This window comes from Eubalaena glacialis, chromosome 13 (genome assembly GCF_028564815.1).
Source record: "Eubalaena glacialis isolate mEubGla1 chromosome 13, mEubGla1.1.hap2.+ XY, whole genome shotgun sequence".
NCBI classification, from domain to species: Eukaryota; Metazoa; Chordata; class Mammalia; order Artiodactyla; family Balaenidae; genus Eubalaena; species Eubalaena glacialis.
The window spans coordinates 53881878-53903439 of NC_083728.1; the positions used below are offsets into that span (position 1 = coordinate 53881878).

The 21562-nt window shown below is 39.9% G+C and overlaps 2 long non-coding RNA genes across 2 annotated transcripts; both read right to left on the minus strand.

The window, feature by feature from the left end:
• Positions 1 to 2785: 2785 nt before the first annotated feature.
• LOC133104013 (uncharacterized) lies at positions 2786 to 18476 on the minus strand. The gene is made up of 3 exons (XR_009703452.1): positions 18315 to 18476; positions 17782 to 17903; positions 2786 to 2873 (listed from the first exon to the last, which is right to left on the minus strand). It is a non-coding gene; the product is annotated as an uncharacterized LOC133104013 (long non-coding RNA).
• A 299-nt stretch (positions 18477 to 18775) lies between these two features.
• On the minus strand, positions 18776 to 21068 carry LOC133104014 (uncharacterized). Its single transcript, XR_009703454.1, has 3 exons — positions 21039 to 21068; positions 20684 to 20912; positions 18776 to 19068 (listed from the first exon to the last, which is right to left on the minus strand). It is a non-coding gene; the product is annotated as an uncharacterized LOC133104014 (long non-coding RNA).
• Positions 21069 to 21562: the final 494 nt, after the last annotated feature.

Below are 21562 nucleotides of genomic sequence, written 5' to 3' on the forward strand. Positions count from 1 at the left end.
CATCTATTGATTACTTCATCCAACAAGAGCAGAATATACATTCTTCTCAAGCTCACATGGACATTCACCAAGATAGATCACATTCTGGGCCATAAAAAACACCTTAATGAATTTAAAAGAACAGAAATCACACAAAGTAAGCTCTCAGACCACAGCTGGATTAAAATTGAAATCGGTAACAGAAAGATAGCTGGAAAGTCCCCCAAATATCTGGAGATTAAGCAACACATTTCCAAATAATACATGAGTCAAGAAGAAATCTCAAGAAAAAAAATTTTTTAAATGCTTTGAGCAAAATGAATATTAAAATGCAACTTATTAAAATCTGTGGGATACAGTGAAAGCAGTGTTTACAGGGAAATTTATAGCATTGAATGCTTATATTTAAAAAATAAGAAAAATCTAAAATCAATAATCTAAAAGCCTTCCACGTTAGGAAGTTAGGAAAAGAAAATGAACTTAATCCAAAGTAAGCAGAAGGAAAGAAAGAAAAAAAATGACAGCAGAAATCAGTGAAATAGAAAGCATGAAATCAATAGAGAAAATCAACAAAATCAAATGAGTTCTTCAAAAAGATCAATAAAATCAGTAAGCCTCTAGCCAGGTTGATTAGGAAAAAATGGAAGAAGAAAAATGATTAATATCAGAAATGAAAGAGGGGTCATCACTACTGATCCCAGGATATTAAAGGGTAATAAAGGAACATCAAGAACAGCTCTATTCCCACAAATCTGATAACCTAGATGAAATGGACCAATTCCTTGAAATGTGCCAAAGTTCACACAAGAAGAAATAGACCATCTGAATATGATTATAGCTATTAAAGAAATTGAATTAATAATTAATAACCTAGGATTTCCCTGGTGGCTCAGTTGTCAAGAATCCGCCTGCCAACGAAGGGGATATGGGTTTGATCCCTGGTCCGGGAAGATCCCACATGCCGCGGAGCAACTAAGCCCATGAGCCACAACTACCGAGCCTGCGCTCTAGAGCCCACAAGCCACAGCTACTGAGCCTGCATGCTGCAACTACTAAGCCCGCATGCCTAGACCCCGTGCTCCACAACAAGAGAAGCCACCACAGTGAGAAGCCCACGCAGTGCAATGAAGAGTAGCCCCCACTTGCCATAACTAGAGAAAGCCTGCATGCAGCAACGAAGACCCAACGCAGCCAAAAATAAAATAAATAAATAAAATAAATTTATTTTTAAAATGTTTAAATAATAATAATAACCTTCCAAAACAGAAAATACCAGACCTGGATGGATTCACTGGTGAATTCTATAAAACATTTAAGGAAGAAATTATACCAATTCTCTACAATCTCTTCTAGAAGATAGAAACAGAGGGACGACTTTCTAACTCATTCCACAAGGCCAGCATTACCATGATACCAAAACCAGACAACGACTTTACAAGAAAGGAAAACTACAAGCTGATATCTCTCATGAAAACAGATACAAAAATCCTCAAAAAATATTAGCAAATCAAATCCAAGAATGTATAAAAAGAATTATACACCATCACCAAGTGGGATTTATTCCAGGTATCCAAGGCTGGTTCATCATTCAAAAATAAATAAATATAATCTTTCACATCAACAAGCTAAAGAAGAAAAATCACATGATCATATCAATAGATGCAGAAAAACACTGAACAAAATCTAACACCGAATCATGATTTAAAAAATCAGCCATCTAGGAATAGATGGAACTTCCTCAACTTGATAAAGAATATCTGCAAAAAACCCCGAAGCTGACATCATACTTCATGGTGAGAAACTATAAGCTTTCCCACAATGATCACGAAAAGGGCAAGGATGTCCACTTTCACCACTCTCACCACTTTTCAGCATAGTAGAAATCCTAGCAAATGCAATAAAAAAGAGAAAAGGAAATAAAAGGTAAACATATTGGGAAGGAAGAAATAAAACTGTCTTTTTTGGCAGATGTTATGATGGTCTCTGTAGAAAATCTGAAGGGATAGACAACAAAAATCTCCTGGAAAAAATGATTATAGTAAGGTTGCAGGATACAAGGTTAATATACAAAAGTCAATCACTTTCCTATATACCGGCAATGAACAAGTGGAATATGAAATTCAAAATACAATAGCATTTATAGCACTCAAAAAATTAAATACTTACATATGAATCTAACAGAAATGTATAAGAACTATGTGAGAAAACCACACAACTCTGGTGAAAGTAAAGAATTATATAAATAAAGAGATATTCCAGTATTCTTGGATAGGAAGCTCAATATTGTCAAAATGTCAGTTCTTCCCAACTTCATCTATAGATTCAATACAATTCCAATCAAAAATCTCAGCAGGTTATTTTTTGGATATTGAAAAACTGATTTCAAAATTTATATGGAGAGGCAAAAGACCCAGAATAACCAATACAATATTAAAAGAGAAGAATAAACTCAGAGGACTGATCCCACCCAACTTCAAATGCCTGATGCAAGATATAGAAGTGGCACATTAAATAATTATTGATCTTTTTGAGTATAGCATTTTTTAATTCAGTAAAAGGTTTTTATAATATTCTTGAAAGAACTTTGCACATCGGATCCATGGCTTCATCTACAGCTACTGAGAATGATTGCAATCTAAAACAGTTATCTTAACATATTTTGTTTACAACTTAAACTCCTATTAACTCAACAATTTAAAGAATTTTCTTCTTAAGGCACTTGGAATTCTGTTGATTTGAATTTTTATAAGTAACAACAATGTGTCTCACAATCTTCAAAGTATTTCTTCTTTTCTTTTTTATTACATTTGGATTGAAGATGTTTTATCACAGTTTTTGAATCTTTTTCTTCCCTGTGAATCTTGAGGTGGCAAAGTTGAAGTTCCGCTTTTAATCTGTCATCATAAGAAATAAAGAAGTCCCATATAAGAATTTTTCTTGTAGCTTATATGGCATTAAGTAATTAAAAATGAATACAGTTCATAAAGTTAATTTTATTTAATGCTATGGATGCTGGTACAACAAACATTTTATTATTATTATTTCCCTTACATTATATTATTACTATTGGCTGAATTGTGTCCCTCCAAATACACATGTTGAAGCTCTAAACCCCAATATGGCTGCATATGGAGATAGGATCTTTAAGGAATAATTGAGGTTAAATGAAGTCATAAGAGTGGGACCCTAATCCAATAGGGTCCTTATTAAGAAGAGGAAGAGGTACTTTCCTGGTGGTCCAGTGGTTAAAACTCCGAGTTTCCACTGCAGGGGGCACGGGGTCGGAGAATTAAGATCCCACATGCCACATGGCGCCGCCCAAAAAAAAAAAAAAAAAAAAGAGGAAGAGACACCAGGAGCACATGTATAGAGGAAAGGCCATGTGAGGACACAGCAAGGAAGCGGCCATCTACAAGCCAGGAAGAGAGCTCTCACCAGAAACCAACCCTCTGGCACCTTGATCTTGGACTTCCAGCCTCCAGAACTATGAGAAAATAAATTCCTGTTGTTTAAGTCACCCAGTCTTTAGTATCCTGTTATGGCAGCTCAAACATACTAATACAATGATTATTCAAATTTTTATAAACATTTGCTCAGAAAGGATAAAAAGGTTGGCCATATTACAGTTATTTAGCTAAAACCCTCTCTTTTAAAAATTCAAATAATTACCAATCTCTTTTCTTGTTAAAATATCTGAAAATACTAATTACTTTTATACATAAGTTTAATGACTCTCAGTGATCGTTAATCACTACAACACTTTACTCTTATAACAATAAATATACATTTGTGGACTAAAAAAATTTACAACCTAAAATTTGAGAGTTATGTTTTATTCAGCGGACATTCTTAGGACTTCAAGCCCAGGAGGCAACTTCTCAAGTAACCCTGAGAAAACTGCTTTGAGGAGGAGAGTGGGGGAGCCAGGATACATGGGAGTTTTGCAACAAAGGGCAGGTAGTCTGAACATCAAAAGATGATTGTTAATTAAAGAAAACAAGACATCTCAAGTTAAGGAATTTAGCGCTTTTCTATATACGGGAAGATGCAAGAGTCTGGGTTCACCGAAATCTTTCCTTTAATATGCATCTCAGCTATCTATGTTTTTACATCCTGAGTTTCCTCAAGCTGCACCCTTGGAGAGTGGCTGCAGTCTGATGGCTGCTAGATGGCAGCTATTCTTTGTTTCCTTCCTGAGTTCCCTCAGGGCTCACCCTGGGGTGTGGTGGGAGGGTGGCTGCAATGGCTAGTGATGACATCTTTAGTTTACTGATAAGGCAGGCAGTATTTTATTTCTCTTATTTATTCCTTCTTATAAGTAAAGTATTTATACTTTAACAGAATTTCAAAATTTGGAGACTTTTCGCTCTAAGCTACAGCTACATCTGAAATGCTTGTCTATATCTGGAAATAAATATTCAAATATGAAAGATAAATCTAAAAGACATGTCTTATTCCAATCAGCATTGGAAAAGTGGCGTCGTTTCTGATTAGATATGTGGTCTCTATACAATCACATGATCATCAATCAAACACAAGATAGGGTTACAAAACAGAGTGGTGAAATAGATGAATTAGGCTATTTAGACTTCCGAAGATTAAGACCTGGAAAAGCCAAAAAGCAAATCAGAGCCTAGTATTGAGGTCAAAGCTAAACTTTGATGCATCCTTACACTTTGTGCCCGCATTTCCTGTGAAACCCAAATGAACTCAAAATGCCTAAGTAAGCACTAGCAGACTAGAGGCTCAGATCTTTGGGGGATGCAAAGTCACTTTTAGAATATTTTAAATTTACGATCTGAAAAGATTTATAGCTTTGTTAGGGTGTCTATTAAAAAAAAAAAAAAAAAAAAAAGGACAGCATTTGAACATTCTGTATGGAACAAGCTCTCCAAAAGCTTATTCTCTGAAGTTTTCAACCACAGTGTGCCTGACCCTCAGATCTACCAAAGACCGTCTGTGTGCCCTAGCCACCTCAGAAGGGAATGTATCATTTCTGTGACTGAGTCAGATCCTTACATGGGGATTAGATGACAGCTTTAGTGAAGAAGTACCCTTATTTTTGGAAGAGCACAGGCTGCTCTCTGGGAGTCTAGCATGATGGCTGTGACAGTGAGGTATGTGTATTTTTGACAAGTTGTATTTTCTTTTTCATTTAGTTCAAAATAGTTGTAAATTTCTCTTGAGATTTCTTCTTTGACCTGTGTGTTATTCAGAAGTGTTTTTGTTTTTTTTTTTAATTTCCAACTGTTTAGGATTTGGGGGCTATCTTTCTGTTATTGACTTCCAGTTTAATTCCATTGTGGTCTGAACATACTTTGTATGATTTATATTCTTTTAAACGTGTTAAGGTGTGATTTATGACATAGGACATGGTCAATCTTAGTGTAAGGGCCATGTAGGCTTGAGAAGTTTGTGTATTCTGCTGTTATTGGAAAGAGTATTCTATAAATGTCAAGGTGACTGATGGTGGTGTTCAGATCAACTACATCCTTACTGATTTTCTACTTGCTTTGTCTATCAATTACAGAAAGAGTGGTGTTGAAGTCACCAACTGTAATAGTGGATTTTTCTATTTCTCCTTGAAATTCTATTAATTTTTGCCTCACATATTTTGATGTTAGATGCATACACACTCAGGATTGTTATGCTTTCTTGGGAAATTTACCCCTTTATTGTTTTGTAATGCCCTTATTTATAGCTGACATTTTTTTCTTGAACTGAAGTCAGTTTTATCTGAAATTAATGTAGTTAACTCCAGTTTTCTTTTGATTCATGTTAACGTGATATATCTTTCTCTATCCCTTTATTTTCGACTTTTATAAGCCTTTGTATTTAAAGAGAATTTCTGGTGGACAAGGTATATTTGAATCTTTTTTATTCATCTGCTCTGACAATCTTTGTCTTTTAGATTTGGTATTTAGAACATTCACATTTACTGATACTGATATAGTTAGATTAATATCTACCACGCTTATAACTGTTTTCTATTCATCACATTTGTTTTTGTTTCTTTTCTTTCTTCCCCTCTTTCTTGCCTTCTCTGGTTTTAATTAAGCATTTTATACTATTCCATTTTCTCTCCTCTCTTAGCATACAGATTATGTTATTTAATAGATTTTAGTGGTTGCCCTAGAGTTTGCAATAAACATTTGCAATTAATCTAAGTTCACTTTCAAATAACACTACCATCACTTCACATGTAGTGCTGCTACTTTATAACAGAATATTCCCAATTCCTCCCTCTCATCCTTATAGCATTGCTGTCCTTCATTTCATGTATCCATATACTATAATCACCCAATACATTGTTACTATTATTTAAACAGTTATACTTTAAGATCAATTAAGAATAAGACAAATAGGTACTACATAAAACTAAAAAGCCTCTGCATGGCAAAAGAAAACATCAACAAAATGAAAAAGCAACTTACAGAGTGGGAGAAAATGTTTGCAAATCATATATCTGATAAGGCATTAATATACAAAATATATAAAGAACTCATACAACTCAATAGGAAAAAAAAACCCTAATAATCTGATTTAAAAATGGGAAGAGGAACTGAATAAACATTTTCCCAAAGAAGTCATACAAATGCCAACAAGTATTTGAAAAGGTGCTCAACATTGCTAATCATCAGGGAAATGCAAATCAAAATCACAATGGAATGGCTATCATCAAAAACACAAGAAACGTGGGAATTCCCTGGCGGTCCAGTGGTTAAGACTTGGAACTTCCACTGCTGGGGCCCAGGTTCAATCCCTGGTCCGGGAACTAAGATCCTACAAGCCACGGGTTGCAGGTGGAGGGGTGGGGAACCACAAGAAACAACAAGTGTTGGCAAGGGTGTGGAGGAAAGGGTACCCTTGTGCACTGTTGGTGAGAATGTAAATTGATGCAGCCACTATGGAAAACTGTCTGACAGTTCCTCAAAAAAATAAAAATAGAACTACCATATAATCTAGTATTGGCACTCCTGGGTATTTATCTGAAGGAAACAAAATCAGTCTCTTGAAAAGATATTTGGACTCCCATGTTCATGCAGTATTATTTACAATAGTCAAGACATGGAAATAAACTAAGTGATGAGTGGATAAAAAAGAAGGAAAAGGCAGCCATAAAAAGAGAAAGAAATCCTGCCATTTGAGAAAACATAGGTGGACCTTGAGGACATTATGTGAAGTGAAATAAGTCAGATAAAGAAAGACAAATACTGTTTTATTTCACTTATATGTGGACTCTAAAACAAATCCAACTTACAGACACAGAAAACAGATTGGTGATCACTAGAGGCTGGGGGTTGGGGGTCTGCAGAATGGATGAAGGTGGAAAAAAATAGCAAGAAAAATGAAAGTTCTTATTTTACCTTCTTAAAAATTCCTTCTCGGATGCTTTTCCTTTTTTAATGTAGATCCAAGTTTCTGACTTGTATAATTTTCTTCTTCATGAAGAACTTTCTAAACATTTCTGTCTGGACAGGTTCACTGGCAATGAATTCCCTCAGTTTTTGCTTTACTGAGAAAATCTTTATTTCTCCTTCACTTTTGAAGGATAATTTTGCTTGATATAGAATTCTATATTTTTTTCTTTCAACACTTTAAATATTTCATGCCACTGTCTGCTTGCTTGCATGGTTTCTGATGAGAAGTCCTCTGTAATTCCTATCCTTGTTTCTCTATAGATAAGACCCTTCCACCCCCACCGTGTCTTCTTTCAAGACTTTATCACTGGTTTCCTGTAATTTAAATATGGTCTATCTAAGTGTAGATTTTTTGGGTATTTATCTTGGTGTTCTCTGAGCTTCCTAGGTCTGTGGTTTTGTGTCTCTCATTAATTTTGGAAAACTGTCTGTCATTATTACTTCAAATATTTCATCTTCATCTTATTCTTTGTCTTTCTTCTCCTTTTGGTACTCCAAGTGTGTATATGCTATAACTTTTGGAACTTCCCCACAGTTCTAGAATATTTTGTTCTGCCTTTTTTTTGTTGTTATTGTTCTTTTTTCTCATTTTAGTTTGGGAACTTTCTACTGGCACATTTTTAACCTCTCTGATTCTTTCCTTGGCTGTGTTGAGTATACCGATGAGCCCATTAAATGCTTTCTTCATTTCTATTACAGTGCTTTTGATTTGTAGGATTTCCTTTTGATTATTTGTTATAGTTTCCATCTCTCTGCTTACATTATCCATCTGTTCTTGAGTGTTGTCTAGTTTTTCCATTACAGCCTGTAACATATTAATCATAGTTATTTTTAATTCCAGGGAATTAAAAAGCATCTGGTTCTAATGCTTCCTTTTTCCCTACAGGCTGTGTTTTTTCTTGCCTTTTAGCATACCTTGTAATATTTTATTAAATGTTGAACATGATGTATTGGGTAATAAGAACTGAGGTAAAAGCCTTTAGTGTAAGGTTCTGTGTTAATCTGTCTAAGAGTTGGGCTGTGTTTAATGTTTGCTGTAACTGTAGATGTCAGAGGCTTCAAATTTGTCTGGCATCTTTGTTTTTATCTCTCCTGTTGCCTTTCGGCTCCTTGAATAGAGTCTGTGCCTTGCAGCTCTTTCAGCTGTAATCCAGTGTTATACTGGAGCCCTATTGATGTGGTGCTAAGGTGCTGGGGAGAGGAAGCATTCTGTAATCATTTGATTAAATCTCAGTCTTTTCAGAGGCCTATGTCCCTGGGCTGTGACCTTCACAAGGGTTCCTTAGCTTTTTTTCCCTTCCCTTAGGTTCTGGTAAAATCTTTCCCCCTCAAGAGTAAGCATTTGCTTTGGAGAACTCTCTGGGCGTATTTCAAAATGCTTTCCCTTCCTCCTGTCATAGCCATGAGGGGATCTTTCTTGGCTTCATGATAAGAACCTGGTAGGGTTTCCGAAAGTAGGTCCTCAAAAGCATGGGCCCCCCACCAAGACTTCAGACTCCAGAAGTTTCTCACTCTCAAGCTAGTCCATGCTCACCTCCAGCAATTCATCAAAATCATCCTGTAAGTGTTTCTACCCATTTATGTCTCCAGCACCTTCTGCTCCAGGTAAGCAGAGTCTCTGTGTTCACTCACCATCTCTCCAAATTTGGGGGTGGTAGTTTACCCTCTGATTTCAAATCCTTGATGGGTCTGAGAAAATCTGCTTATTTCCAGTTTACTAAGAATGTTTCTGTTGTAAGAACAGGAGTGATCACTTCCAAGCTCTTTACACGTTGGAGCTGAAACCAGAAGTTCTGAGTCTATATTTTTGAAGTAATGGAAAATCTAAACCACTTGGGCTTAAACAACAAGGGAATTTCTTTGCTCGTGTAACTGGGTATTTTAGAGGTAGTTCAAGACTTATGTTTGATTTGATCTCGTGGCTCAACAACGCTGATAAGAACACAGATTCCTTTCATTTTTCTGTTTAGCTCCTCAGTATCATCTGCAAGCTGGGTACAAGGTGGCTGTCAAAAATTTCCACGCTATGTGCTCCCTCTGAGAAAAAACAACTCTTCCCAATGCTGAAAAACATATCTTCGGTTTCCATCTTGATTGAACAATCCCAGGTCACGTGTTCATTGTATACGTTAGCTATTGCCATGAAATGCTGTGTAATAACCACCCCGTCTTGGTGCCATTTAACAATGAGTGTTACTCATGTGGCTGGCAGTCATCTGAAAGAAGATCTGCTAATGTCATCTGGGCTCACTCCTGCGTCTGCAGGTTGGTGAGGGTGTGCTGATGTAGGCTGGGTTGACCAAATGGCTCTACTTTAAGCCAGGAAGGCTCTGCTCCACCTCGCTCACTCTCGTAGGCCCTGAGGCTGAGTCATGTTATTGTCATAGAAATGGCAGGGGTGCAAGAGGAGAAATGGAAACATAGAAAGCTTCTTATGGTCTATGTGTGAAACTGGCACCGTGTCCATTCTGCCCACATGCTGCCGGTCAAAGCAAGTCCCATGGCCAAGGCCAAAATCAAGGGGCAGGAAAGTACACACTGCTCAGGATGAAGCCATGATGAGGGTGTAAATATAGGTGAAGATTAAGGTTAAATACACAATCTATTGCTCTCACAAGTAAACCAGCCACTGTTTTCACAGGAATTCCAATGCCTCGATTGACAAGGACCAGTCAAAACCCAGGCCTCGGAGCTGCTGATTGATTTGCACTGTATTTATTTGCTAGGGCTACTGGAACAAAGTACCACAGACTGGGTGACTTAAACAACAGAAGTTAATCTTTTTACCTTGGCCTACAGATGGCCATCTTCTCCTTCCTGTGTCTTTACGTGGTCTTCCCTCTGTGCATGTCCTTGTCCTAATTTCCTCTTCTTATAAGGACTCCAGTCATATTGGATAAAGGCCCACCCCCTGAAAAGTAACCCAAAGGACCCACCCAGCCCCATGGATACCAAAATCCACAGATGCTCAAGTCCCTTCCATAAAATGACATCGTACTGTCTGTCAGCGCTCTGTTTCTGCAGGTTCCACATCTGCGGCTACTGAGAGCCAGCTGCATTCATGTGCTAGTCTATCCTGGGGACCGCCGTTAGCCATCCCTGTGGAAGAGCCAATGTTGATGGACTCACAGGATTAGTTTGCTGGGGCTGCAGTACCTAAGCACCACATGCTGGGTGGCTTAAACAACGGAGATGCATTGTGTCACAGTTCTGGAGGCTAGAAGTTCGAAATCGAGGTATTGGCAGGGTTGCTTCCTTCTTATGACTGTGAGGAAGACTCTGTCCTGTGCCTCTTGCCTGGCTTCGGGTAGTTTGCTGGCAATCTTTGGTGTTCCTGGCCTTGTGGATGGATAACCCCAATCTCAGCCTCCATCTTTAAGTGGCATTCTGCGTGTGTCTCTGTGTCCAGATTTCCCTTTCTTATAAGGACACTAGTCATATTGGATTAGGGCACACCTAATGACCTCATATTACTTTAACTAATTACATCTGCAACTACCCTACTTCCAAATAAGGTCACATCCTAAGGTACTGAGACTTAGGACTTCAACATATGAATTGGGGTGGAGGGGGTTACGATTGATCCTATAAAAATATGCAAGGTACTCATTAACCATGTAGACTCTATTTCTTATAATTAACTTATAATTAACACCAATATAGATTTGTCTATCAAATCAAAAGGATATGTAGTAAAATAATGATCAGGAGGAACCAGAATGAATTAGCTGTTCTAATAGGTGTGCAGTGGTATCTCACTGTTGTTTTAATTTGCAATTCCCTGGTGATAGGTGATGTTACACATCTTTTCATATGTTTATCTGTCATGGAATATATCTCCATTTTTTTTAGCTCTTTGATTTCTTTCATCAGAGTTTCCTCACATAGATCTTATGCATATTTTGTTAGATTTACAACTATATATTTCCTCTTTTGGTGCTAATATAAATGGTACTGTGCTTTTAATTTCAAATTCCAATTGTTCATTGCTGGTATATAGAAAGGCAATTAAATTTTGTATATTAACCTTGTATCCTCCTACATTGCTGTAATTACCTATAGGTCCAGGAGTGAATTATTGGAATTGTCTACATAGACAATCATGTTGTCTGCAAAAAAAGATGGTTTTATTTCTTCTTTCCCAATCTGTATAACTTTTATTTTCTTTTCTAGTCTTCTTGAATGAGCTAGGAGTTCCAGTCCAATCTTGAATAGGAGTGGTAAGAGTAGATATTCTTGACTTGCTCCTGATCTTAGCAGGAAAATATCCAGTTTTTCACTATTAAGTATGATTTTAGCTGTTTTTGTTTGTTGGTTGGTTGGTTGGTTGGTTGGTTTTTGTTTTTGTTTTTTTTTTTTGGTGGGAGGCACACTGTGGGGCTTGTGGGATCTTAGTTCCCCAACCACGGATAGAACCTGGGCGCTCAGTAGTGAAAGCTCGGAGTCCTAACCACTGGACCACCAGGAAATTCCCTAGCTGTTTTTTTAAATAGATATTCTTTTTCAAATTGAGGAAATTTTCCTCTATTCCTAGTTTTCTAGGCATTTTTATCATGGGTACTGGATATACCCATGTCAAATGCTTTTTCTACATTTAATATGATCAGATTTTTTTCTTTAGCTTGTCAATGTGGTGAATTAATTTAATCAATTTTCAGATGCTGAACCAGCCTTGCATATTTGGAATAAATCTCACTGGTCATGGTGTACAATTCTTTCTTATGTATTGGATTCAATTTGCTAATATTTTATTGAGGATTTTTCCATCTATGTTCACAAGAGATATTGGTCTATAGTTTTTCATTCTTGTAACGTCTTGTATGATTTTGGTATTAGGGTAATGCTAGCCTCATAGAGTCAGTTAGAAAGTATGCACTCTGCTTCTATTTCCTTTAAGAAATTGTAGGAAATTGGTGCAATTTTTTCCTTAATTATTTGGTAGAATTCACCAGCAAACCCATATGGGCCTGGTATTTTCTGTTTTGGAATATTATTAACTATTGATTCAATTTCTTTAGCAGGCCTTTTCAGATTATCTCTTGTTCTTTGTGTGAGTTGTGGTAGATTGGTAGATATGATAGATGTGGTTGATTTATTTTTAGACTCATGAAATAAACTCAAGAAATTGGTCTATTTCATCTAGGTTATCAAATGTGCCAGTATAGAGTTATTCATAATATTCCTTTATTATCTTTTTAATTTCCATAGGATTAGTGATAGCTCCTCTTTCATTTCTGATATTAGTAATTTTAATTTTTTTTTCTTAGTAAACCCAGCTAAAGGTTTATCAGTTTCATGGATCTTTGCAAAGAACCAATGTTGGGTTTTGTTGACTTCCTCTGTTGAATTCCTATTTTCAACTTCATTGATTTCTCTTCTAATTTTTATTATTTCTTTTCTTTTGTTTATTTTGGATTTAATTTGGTCTTCTTTTCTAGTTTCCTAAGGTAAAAGATTAAATTAGAGATTTTGGATTCTTCTTTTCTAATACAAGAATTCAATGCTTTAAATTTCCCTGTAAGCACTGCTTTCACTACACCCCATAAGTTTTGATAAGTTACAATCTCTTTTTCATTTATTTCAAAATATTTTAAAATTTCTCTTGAGATTTCTTCTTTGACTAATGAGTTATTTAGAAGTATGGTGTTTAACCTCCAAGTTCTTTGGGTTTTCCAAGTATTCTGTTCCAGCTATGTCTGTTACTGAATTCCAGTTTAATTTCATTATGGTCTGAAAGCATACTTTGTATGATTTTTATTCTTTTAGATTTGTTGAGGTGTGTTTATGTCCCAGAATGTGGTCTACTTTGGTGAATGTTCCATGTGAGCTTGAGAAGAATGTGTATTTTGTTCTTCGCCCACACCAAAAGCATGAGGGTATTTTTCTCTGATCTTCATAGTGAGAATCTGGTAGGGCTCCTGGAAGCAAAACTCACTCAAGTCTGAGGACCCCTGCCAAAGACCCAGAGTTTTTAACTCTCAGACCTGCCCACACTGAGCCCCACAGAAATTTGTCAATTACAGTTCCGGTTTTCCTACTTCAGTACTGGTTCCTGTGGAGTTTTCTGCTCCTGGGATTCTGCCCAGTAAGTTGTGATTCTCTGTGTCTGGCAGTCCCTTCAGTTTTTGGGGAGAGTGGTTTGCCCTGTGACCTGGATCTAAGAAGAGTTGTTGATTTTCAGCTAGTTCAGCTTTTTCCTTGATGTGAAGACAGGAGTGATGACTGCCAAGCTCCTTACATGCTAGACCAGAAAGTGGAAGTCTCACTCTGAGGCTTTTAAAATCTCTGCATGTCAGTCTTATATCTTATCTGGATTGATGTTTCATAATGGCAGTGACCACATCTTATTAATAATATCATATAATAGTTTTCAGTGCTCAGTATATGCCAGACATCATATTAATAAGTACTTTACATATATTACATTTTGTACTACTACTACTAATAGCTAACATTTAATAAGTGTTTTCTATGTCCCAGGATCCATGCTAATAGCATCTCATTTATTTCTCTTAATCTTTACCCCCCAAAAAAACAAAAACCAATCAAAATAAAGTGAAACCAAACAAAACCTGGGAAATAAGAACTAGTGTTAGAGATGGGGAACCGAGGTTCAGAGGGGTGGGATAACTTGCCAAAGTCCCACAGCTAGTGAGTGATGTGGTCCAGGGATCGAAAGCCAGACGTGTCCGACTTTAGAACCCACGCATCAACAACCAGGGCGTACTGCCTCCAGGTGGATTTGGTTCTATCCTCCATATGGTGTGTCTTGTATGACAAGCATCCAAAAGATGTCTTGACTGAGTGGCTCTTTAGAACAAAATACTTCCAGCTGTTCTAAAGTTTTGAAGCAGCTCTAATTAGTATAAGCATACCTCTGAGATCTGTGTTAAACTCAGGAAGTCTGCTGCCGGGTGTGTATGTGATGTGCCACTTGAAATGAGCTGCCACTCGGAATAAAAGGAAAGGAGTAGACATGCTTCCTGCCTTCGAAAGATCACGGTCACGGTGAACAGTTAGAACATTCAAAGAGAACATTCAAAGATTCTGCTTTCATAGGGCAACTCATGAACATGTGCAAATGAAAATAAATACTACATGCACAGTGCGAGGCAGTGGGAAAAACATTGACTGGGCAAAAACCTAACAGACTTGGGTTTTGAAATCGTTTCTGCCACAACTACGACTCTTAAAACTTGGAGAACATTTCTTAACCTCTCTGAGTTTTGATTTTCTCACCCATCCAATGAATACAATTAATGTCTGCCTCCTAAGACCCAAATGAAAAAAATGCATAAAAAGAACCTGTGACAGGGGGAATTGAATAAATATATGTTCTCTGGCTTTTGTATTCAAGGACTATAATTTGGGGGTTTACACCTTGTGATGGGAAATGTATGACTTTCATTTGGAAGGACAGATCAGATCCCATGATCCTGAGAAAGTTATGTAACCTTTCTAAACATCAATGTCCTTCCTTTTTTTTTTTTTTTAATTTGACAAATCCCTATTGAACATCTACTATGTTTTATGCACTGGACTAGGCCACCAGAGGCATGACCAACACAATCTCTACCCTCTAGGGGCCCACAGTACTTGTCTGTAGGTACGCTCATAGGGCCCTGTAGGTGCTGAAGGACAAGAGATGCTGTGTGTAGCATACTGCTGGGCACGTAGCCATTTAGTCTGCATCGCAAACCTAGTCCATGAAAGATGGAAGGATGCCAAAGAGAGGGATAGGGGGTCTGTACTGGTTCTCTGTTGCTATAACAAATGACCACAAACTTAATGGCTAAACAACACAGTTTTACTATCTTACAGTTCTGTGGGTCAGAAACCTAACATGGATCTCACTGGGCTAAAATCTAGGCGTCAGTAGCACTGCATTCCTTTCTGGAGACTCTAAGGGGAGGGTAAGGGGAGAGCTGAATTATGTTCACCCCAAATTTATATGTTGAAGCCCTAACCTCCGATGTGACTATACTTGGAGCTAGAGCTTCTAGGAGGTAATTAAGGTTAAATGAGGTCATAGGGGTGGGGTCCTAATCCAATAGGATTAGTGGCCTTATAAGAAGAGGGAGAGAGAGAGATCTCTCACACTGTGTGCATGTACCAAGAAAAGGCACCCCCTACAAGCCGGGAAGAGGACTTGGTCTTGACTTCCAGCTTCCACAACTGTGAGAAATAAATTTCTGTTGTTTAAGCCACCAGGCTATTTTGTTAGGGCAGCCTGAGCAGGCTAATATAAGGAGAATGCTTTTTTTTTCTTTTTCTGGATTCTGGAGGCTCTTCCATTCCTTGGCTCATGGCTCTCCTCCCCCAGCCTCAAAGCCAGCAATGTCACATCTCTCTGACCACAGCTGGAAAGGTGCCCTGCTTTGAAGGGCTCATGTGACTAGATTGGACCCACCTGGGTGATCCAGGAAACTACCCCCCCCATGTCAAGGTCCTCAACCCTAATCACATCTACAAAACTCCTTCTGCCTTTGAAGGCAATATCCACAGTTTCCAGGCACTAGGACGTCTTTGGGGAGCCATTGCTCTGCCTACCACAGGGTCCAAGGGGATCTGTTTGGAGTTGGGGCACAGATTCTGGAAGAACATCTGAGAAGTGCACAGAAAGAGGGATGAGAAAGTCATGCCTTGTATTTCCAGGGCACCTGTATAGCTGCTTCTCTCCCACAGAGAACATACTCAGCCAAACAGGAAGTGGTCTGGCCAGACGTTTTCCCCACAGACATCATTATAGTGCATGTTCCCCAAATACTGAGAGTTACCAGCTCCGGTTTGCTGGTGTCTTTTCTATAGCATATACTTGTTTCTGATCATTGGTAAAAGATACCATAATTTTCAAAACTCTTGTAATGGTGTCCTAATGTCATGGGGTGTTCCAGGACAAAGTGAACCTTAAGATTTTCTCCTGGTATTGATCTTCCTGTGGTCACCTTTCCTGCCACATTCTATGCCTGAATTCTGTCCCACCTTCCTCATCGAAGCACCTGCCAACGAAAGCTTCAAAATTTCTATTCTTTATTATACAGAGCTCTAATTTTTTTTTAACTTTAAACTTAAAAAAAAACTTAAAAAAAAAACCTTTCAAACTTCTTTTAAACTTTCAACTATTCTCAAAGGGACATCACCTTTCAAAATCAAATACACAGTATTAGTTTCCTAGGGTTGCTGAAAATAATTATCATGAACTGGGTGGCTTAAAACAACAAAAATATGTTCTCTCACAGCTCTGGAGGGTAGAAGTCTGAACTCAGGTGTGGGCAGGGCTATACTCCCTCCCAGTTCTAGGGGAGGACCCCTCCTTGCCCGTTCCAGCTTCTGGGTTACCAGCAATTCTTGGCATTCTTTAGTTTGTAGACACATCCCTGCCCCATTGTCACATGGCATTTTCCCTGTGTGTCTCTGTTTTCTTTTCTTATAAAGACTCCAGTCATTGGATTAGGACGCACCCTAATCCAGTAGGACCTCATCTTAGCTAGTTACATCTGTAAAACCCTATTTCCAATTAAGGTCACATTCTGAGGTTCCAGGTAGACATGAATTGGGGGGGCCTTATTTAACCCCATATATATACCCATTATAATTATTTAACTAAATTACAGAATGGTTCTCCCTTACAAGAAATTCTGCCTTTATCCTAAGCTAAGTGGCTCAAACTGTAGCCAGCCTTGAAAAAAACACTTTTATTCTCCCCATAATCCTAAAAAAAACTGATTTAAAAGTCTCTGTCACTCTCTGACCTAGAAGTATTAGAATGTGATACTCAGGAGGAACTCTCAAGAGGAACTCAACACGTGGCCCTTTAAATTGGGCTTGAATAAATCAAGTGCCCATGCAGTGTTCTGGGGGGGGGGGTGCGGTTCACTGTTAACCTGATGCTGCTGTTGGGAGTGAGAGGTTAAGTATTCTTTGGGGGAACGTGAAGTTGTTGTGTTCTAGCAGAGCTGTGCTTGTAGGATTTGTTACTTAATTGGGAGAAACGAACATGTTCCCAGTATGGATCTTAACTGCCCATATCATTGCTGTGCTTCTGAAGATAGGTGTCATTTTCTATGAATAGGCCAGGAGGAGTTAATGTGAGCAAGGAAAACTGTTTTTACTTCATACTAGATGAACACTGACGACTAACTGAACTGGGCTAGGAGAACCCAACATGTTTCAGGGGGTCCATCCATCCCCTGGTATCCCAAAGCCTGGATAACAGTGTGTCTGGATGCTGGCCTGCCGTGTTCTGTAACAATGATGTCATGAGAGGCACGCAGCAAACTCACACTCCTGCAAATGTTTCTCTGCAGGTTGTTCACACTCTAAACCACTGGAAAGAGGTCTATACTGGATGGAGCACATCACCTGGGAAGACAGGACTTACGCTGGGATGAGAAGACAAACGTCATCCCCCTCTGGGCCATGTGGTTGCTGGTGCCCATGTGCTGAGCAGGTAAGAGGGCGTCCCCATCAAGGGAAGGTGAACGGGCCCCTTAGGGCTGGCAGCTGATGAGAGTAAGGTGGGGGGAACATCCATTAGTTACCCCTTAGTGGTTTGCGCTTTTTTTTAAATGAATCTGAATATTGCTGGACAGGACATGGGGTCTTTTTGCCACAGTCACCACAAGTCCCTAATGCCTCACTCTGGCCATAAACACTACCTCTTTGTTACTGGGAAGCTGACTTTTCAGCTTGCAGTAGCTAAACTAATATTGACGGTCACATTTTTTGATAGGCACACTGTGCTACCTACCATAGACCAATTAAACTAGAAGACATCTTGCCCACCCTCCTGCTTCCAGACCTCAAGCTGTGATTCTTGGTAAAGCTCAGGTCAAGGGGGGGTCCTGTCCCCAGAAGTCCCACATCAGAGTTCCAGGAAGAGTCTTAAAGGAGAGCAACCCAGTGGGCACATACCTTAGGCCAGGCAAGGGGACTTCCCTGGCGGTCCAGTGGTTGGGACTTCGCCTTTCAATGAGGGCGGTGCGGGTTCGATCCCTGGTCGCGGAGCTAAGATCCCCCATGCCTCGCGGCCAAAGAGCCAAAACATAAAACAGAAGCAATATTGTAACAAATTCAATAAAGACTTTAAAAATGGTCCACATCAAAAAAAATCTTTAAAAAAAAAAAAGAGGACACGCGAAACTCATTCCTTGGTGTGGATTTTGAGCTCAGCTAAATAAAACATTGTGCAAGGCCACACATGAACACGCTCCATACTCAGGTGGGGAAAGAAAGTGTGGCTTCCTTATTAACAATAAGAGAATGAATCTCCCTAGGGAGCCTCCCTGCCCGCACCCCTCAGGGTAACCGGGAACCAACCTTGACAATGAACAATAATTCTCTCTTTGGCCTTTAGCCGTCTCCTTCAGTTTATAATAGTCTCTTTCAGGTAAATGCTCGGGTCTTTCAAATTCTGCCTCTCCTCCTTCTATTCCCTGAGATGGCACCTGGGAATGAGGAAGTGCATATCTTCTCTTGGGAACACTGCGGTGGGGGGAGTCCTTGTGCAGTTGTTCATGGAGTCCCCATGCTGAGGGGGTGACAGTGTCCCTGGTAGTATCCCTTCTGAGGTCTCCAGTTGTGAATCTGTCAGGGTTCAGCAAACTTCCATACTTAACCTTGGCCGTCTCAGCTCTTGCTGGCACGGCGTGTGCACCTGTGGTCTGTCCTGCAGCCAAAACAGTGCTGTGTTCACTAAACATTTCTTTTACCTCCAGGGCACACAGAAGACTGCATGTCCCAGCCTCCCTTGCATCTGGGTCTGGTCGTATGACTAGTTCTGGCCAATGGGATGTGGACGGAGTGACAGATGCCCCTCGTGAGACTGGTCCTCAGCTAAGGAGACCAATCAGTTATTTTACTCCAGTCACCATGTCCCCCATGGTAAGCTGGCTGCAGCACCATTGACTCCTTTCCACACCCCTCCATGCAGTGTAGAACTTAACGCATCACTTCCTTGCTGCAGGGAAGACAAGGAGAGCCTGGAAGCTAAACTCAAGCTCGCTGTCTAATCAAAGCCTCTGAATTTTCGCTGTGTGGGTCCAGAGGGCCCTGTGAAGCAACCTCCTTCCACGTTTCTAAAGGGACATGAGTCAAATGCCCTCAGCTTTCAGTTTTGCCCTCAACCTATCCAAGAATTCAACCTAGAGAGCCGAGGTCAGGACACTTGTATCTCACCCCTGCTTTCCCATGTAACAAGACTACAAATTCACATTCAAAGAAGGCAGCTCGTCCACAGGATCCGGACACTCATCCTACCAGGTCTAAGCTGGTCAATTCTAACTTGAACCAAAATACTGAAGAATCCCCTTAACTCGGCGTGTTTTGAATTAATGGCTAGCCTTCTAAATCTCTGTTCCTTCTCAGGTGTTATGTGGTGTTTGAGGAGGGGGCTTCTTGCTGATGGGGGGAGGGAGCTCAGGCCCACATGCACAGGTCCAGGTCCAGCTGTGGCTCCTCTGCCTCCTTGGAGAGGCCCCTAGTCCACTGTTTGCAGTGGAGGCTGGAATTGTGGCTGGTGGGTGCGTGGTCCAGCTCTGGGCCCCGTCAGAGCCTGGGATCTCCTCTCTTGACTTAGCCTCCCAACCCAGCCCTCTCTGGTGCTAAAATCTGTTTGGGACTCACATTCAGTCCCCAGCCTGGGTGACTTTCCCTGCAGCTCTTGGCTACGAGTCACTTTGCCCCAACACAGCAACCCCTCTGTCAATTTCCCAAGGCTTTACCGCTATTCCCCACCCTCGGAGCCCAGGGGTCTGCCTGGATCCTTACGTGGCGCCGGGGTATCAAGGGCTCAGGGAAGCGCTAACTCGAATTCTCTTCTCCCTCTTGGCCTGATCAGAGGAGCTCTCACTCCACGTGGGAAACATGGCCAATGTTCTCTGCTTCTAAGTCTCCCCCAATCTAAGGGGGAGGAGTCAGGACATGCATCTCACCATCTTCCCCATCACCATCCCTTCTCCTTCCCACAATTCCCTGGGGGCTCTCATTTCTACTTCCCATCAGCTGGGATGTCAAAGCCTCCTTCCCAAGGGGGGTCTCCACCTCCTCCTCACTTGGCTATTTTTACAAAATTGTTGCTGTGTAATATACAAGGAATAGAAATAAAAATCTTACTGGTTTTTCTTACTTTCAAAACATTACTCTCCCACAAGCATATCAATGACACTGAAGCTTGAACCAAAGATCCTGATTATTTTACTATGGAAAGAATGATTTATTTCCCTCAATGTTTCTGTTCTGATAAATATAACATTTCTTAGCATGCCCCACAAACTCACACTTACCTCCAACATATTCAGCGACCCCTCACCCGTGCAGGGAGCTGTGAGTGTGCAGCTGATCCAGGTCGTCTGCCATCCACCTGCTGGGCTGTCTTCACCTGCTCACACCTCCTCAGGGACCTCCTGCTTTGCCCACCCTCAGCACATTGGCACAAAGCCTGGTGGTAGGCAGGGCGTCAGTGTTCCCAGCATGATGAATAATCCCCATATTGGGGGACCAGTAACCAAGAGCCTGCAGAAAAGTATATTTCAAAGTTTAAGTACAATTTCCAGGTGTTTCTAAAGCCCAGAGCTTCCAAAGTTTTGAAAAATTAGCATTCTGTGAATGCAGTTAAATCAGTCGGATGATCACCTGCACCTTTTTGTTTTGTTCTGTTTTGTACTTGGTGGCACAGAAAAGGATTGCCACCCCGCAGTGATTCTGAACTTCCAGCTTTCTCTGTTTGATCCATGTTCCATTTTCCCAGGCTACACATTTTAGGAAGATATTTTTCACAAGAGTAGAGCTGAATAATTTCCCTGCCTTTTTCTCCTAACCACTTCCTGTGCCTGTAGGCACTCATGAGTCACTGCTCTGCATGGGTGCCCTCACGTTGCTCATTCACCTTGAGAAACATCCCCCTGCAGCTCCAGGTTCATTCATCTGTATTTTATTTCACAAAGGCCACTTGTGCCCTGAGCCTACCTTTTATTTTAATTATAATAAAAAAAAAAAAACTAAGTCAAAGACTGGACTTGCATCCCTTTTTCCTTCTTAATTACAGGTGCCCATAGCTTATTACCTAAGATGCAAGGGGACAGGGGAAGAGTGTGGACTTTGGGAAGAGACAGACCTGAGTTTAAATTCTGGCTTTGCTATTTATCAGCTGTGTGACCTTGGAC